Genomic DNA, 4212 nt, shown 5'->3' on the forward strand with positions numbered 1-4212 from the left:
AAGAGCCATAAATGCCAAATTTATGGGGATAAAATGCATGTGTCTCCTTCACCTCTTCATGTTATGACTTCTCCATGGCCTTCTCCATGTGGGGTATGGACGTCATTGGGCCAATATCACCGAAAGCTTCTAATGGACATCGCTTCATTTTCGTGGTTATTGACTACTTCACTAAATAGGTAGAAGCAGCCTCATATGCTAATGTCACGAAGTCAACAGTCAATAAGTTTTTGAAAAAAGAAATCATATGTCGATATGGAATGCCTGAAATGATCATATCTGACAATGTGTTGAATCTGAATAACAGCACAATAGCGGAAGTCTGCAGTCAATTCAATTTAGACACCATAATTCATCACCATATCGTCCAAAAATGAATGGTGCAGTGGAGGCGGCCAACAAAAATATCAAGAAAATTGTGGCGAAAATGGCTAAAACTTACAATGATTGGCATGAGAAGTTACCATTCGCTCTTCTTGCTTACCGAGCATCTATCAGAACTTCTAGTGGGGCAGCGCCTTTTTCCTTGGTTTATGGGATGGAGGCAGTTTTACCCATTGAAGTTGAAATCCCTTCTCTCCGGGTATTGGCTGAGTTAAAGCTGGATGAGGCTGAATGGATCCAATCTCGGTATGATAAGTTGAACTTGATAGAAGAAAAAAGACTAAAAGCTATTCGTCACGGTCAAATGTACCAGAAATGAATGGTGCGAGCTTATAACAAAAAGGTTCATCCTAGAGAATTTCATGAGGGGGACTTGGTGTTAAAAAAGATTCTCCCTTTACAAAAGGATTTCAGAGGGAAATGGATGCCAAACTGGGAAGGACCTTATGTTGTAAAAAAGGCTTTTTTGGGAGGTGCTTTGATTTTGAGTGAAATGGATGGTAAAAACTTACTGAATCTTGTAAATTTAGATTCAGTAAAGAAATATTTCACTTGAAGGAGGGGTCAAAGTGAAAACCCGTAAAGGGCGCTTTGATTCAAAAAAAGAAAAAGAAAAAAGAGGCCAAGGTGAAAACCTACAAAGGGCACCTTGAGACCAAAGGGGATTTGAGTTGAAAACCCAAAAAGGGCGGCTCAAACATTGATCAGATTGGGGCATGTGGTGATGTTGCTATACCTAAATCAGCAGAAAAGGATATGTGACATCTTGGGGTATCGGCGAAGTACTGTAGATCTCCTAAACATATGTTAAATTCAAAATGGTTCTTAGTTTGTATGGAGAAGTTCAAGCTGCGATATCCAAGGCACCTAGTCTTCATATTACTTGTACTTAATTTGTTTGTTCTTGTAATACTTTATTCTTTGATGATATTGAATACTTTTTTGTTTTCAAGACACTTGCTATCAATAAATTCCTTTTCTATTATTCGAGTTATGCCTCGAATTAATTCATTTCTTAGTCAGTATTATGATCTTTGTGCAAGCATGTTGCATTAGAATAATGTTTAATGGACTAATAAACTTTCACAAAAGAAGTTTTGTATATTACTCTAGGAACTTCTAAATAATTTAGTAACCTGAAACAGGACTATTGTTTAGAATGCACCAAGTCTAAAAGTTGAAGTGTCGAAGAAGGAAAAGTCTAAATTAAAATTGTTCTTTCGGATTTTATTTTCAAAATGTTGATTGAACAAGACAACAAGAAATCTTGATTGGTGACAAAGCTTCAAGGGATAGAAAAAAGTTCCCTTTAGAAAAGAAATTCTTCATTTGCACATAAGAATTTACTATGATACCAGGGCAAGGGTGTAAAGAACCAAGGTGTTTCATGATCTGCATCCTTGAGATACGATAAGATTGAGGAAAAGCCAAATTTTTCTACCCTTGGGTCACAGTGGAAGAAAGATGGTACAAATTTTTTGCGTCCCAGTGGACTAAGCTTTGAAGTTCACGGTGGGGGCAATTTGATTAAGTGTTTCTTTGGAGATGCTAGCTTAGCAAAAAGGCGTTGTAGCACGTCAGCGATAAAGCCTTAATAAACTTTGAGTAATGATAACTTAAGCGATAATGAGGGATCATTCTCAAAAAAATGACATTTTGCATTCATTCAAATGTCATTCATACATGTCTAGTTAGGAGCATTTGATTCATTTTGATCATGACATCCTAATCGCTAGGCATAAATAGGTTCATGAATTGAACAGGTTATGTTCCCTAGAGAACAAACCGGTGAAACTTCAGCCTTATCTCCCTGAGTAGCAGTGGAGTAGGTTGAAATTAGCAGATATTGTCTTCCTGTATTGGCAGTGAAGTAGATCGAAGATACCAGCCTTGTCTCCTTGAGCAGCAGTGGAGTAGGTTGAAGATAGAAGATCTCGCCTTCCTGTGCTGGCAGTGAAGCAGATCGAAGACATTAGTCTTATTGCCTTGACGTTGCAATGGAAAAGATTGAAGCCACGACGGTGAATCTTACTTCCCTGGCATTGTAGCGGAGCAAATTGAAGCCACGACGGCGAATCTTATCTCCCTGGCGTTAAGACTTGGATTAGCAAAAGTAGAGCAGATTAAAGCTGTAGGCAGCAAATCTATCTCTTTGGCATTACAGTGGAACGGATTGAAGCCACAATGACAAATCTTGTTTCCCTGGCGGTGTAGTGGAACAGATTGAAGCTACGACGACGAATCTTGTTTCCCCAACATTCAATTAAAAAGATTAAAGTCGCAACAGCGAATCTTACTTCCCTGGCGGTGTAGTGGAACGGAATGAAGCTACGACGGCGAATCCTGTTTCCCTACATTGCAATTTAAAAGACTGAAGATGGCGAATCTTATCTCCCTGAAGTTGTAGTGGAGCATATTAAAGCCAATAATCCTATCTCCCTGAAGTTGCAGAGGAGCGGATTAAAATCACAAATCTTATCTTTCTGAAGTTGCAAAGAGCAGATCGCATCTAGTCTTATCTCCCTGAAGTTGCAGTGGAGCATACCCAAGAAAGCGAGTCTTATCTCCCTGAAGTTGCAATGGAGCAGACTTAAGAAAGCAAGTCTTATCCCCTTGAAATTGCAGTGGGGCAGAATAAATAAACAAATCCTGTCTCCCTAAAGTTGTAGTGGAGTGAATTAGAGTGATGAATCTTATCTCTCTGAAATTACAGTGGGGCAGATCGTATCAAATTCATCTTTAAGTTGCAGCAGATCAAGTGGAAGCTATAAGTCTTATCTCCCTGAAGCTACAGTGGAGCAGATTAAAGATAGCAAATTTTGAGAAACTACAATGTACGAACCATATCCCCTTAATATTGCAATGGAGTAGATTGAAACACTAGTTCCTATACCTCTGAAGATGGAGTAGGAAGGAATGAGGCTACTTGAAGAAGAAGAGTACGAAGGTCCAGCACGACCAGGTAATATTGGGCATTTTTAAAGTCTTTGCTCCATTCTCGTTACACGATAACGAGCAAAGAGGGGCAGCTGTAATACCTAAATTTTACCCAGCCCTTAATAAGCAAAAATAATAATAAAAAGTCCAGTGTTTTTTTACAAGTCCAGAACAAAACAAGTTGGCCCAAAATACAAAAATAGAGGCCCAAATCCAGTGGCCCGAAGTAGTGGCAGAAACCCTGGGGTTTCTGAGGTAAGCTTCCGCTGCCACAAGCCAAGCCTCACCCTCCGAATCTCCACGAGATCTTCATACCTGCACATAAAGAAAGGAAACAGCAGTATATGGAAAGAAAAATGATTTGCAGATCAAATAGATATCAAACAGATTTGCTTCTTGATATTCTATTTTTATTTTGGCTATAAAAAGCCACTGAATACACTATAATGTGGATCGAAAATCAATAATAAAAAGCAAATATTTTTCACAACAAAGAGAGAGTTCAAACAAGGGCAGGCATAAATCAATTCAAAAGGTTGCTATGTAACAGTTTATTAATCTACTGTTAGAGGATTTTTTTTATTTTATATATTTGTATGCAAAGAAACTAAATAAAAACGAAAGAAACAACCTTTCTTTGATTCGGAAGCGACGCCGAGATGATTGAGGGAGCCACCCCCGAGGATCAGTGGCCAGAAACCGAAAGGTTTCGTGGTCTCTTCGCGTTTTCTGTTGGCTTTTTGGAAGTTTCAAACCCAGATTTGGGCTTAGAGGGGTCGAAAGGGCCAAAAAAGGGACTTTTTCTTTTTTTACCATCAGATACTGGCCAGTGCAAGCGCTTAAAGACTTCTGGCCGGGTGCGATGGTTGACGACCGGCCGATGCCTTGACC

The sequence above is a fragment of the Gossypium raimondii genome, chromosome 2, assembly GCF_025698545.1.
Source record: "Gossypium raimondii isolate GPD5lz chromosome 2, ASM2569854v1, whole genome shotgun sequence".
NCBI classification, from domain to species: domain Eukaryota; kingdom Viridiplantae; phylum Streptophyta; class Magnoliopsida; order Malvales; family Malvaceae; genus Gossypium; species Gossypium raimondii.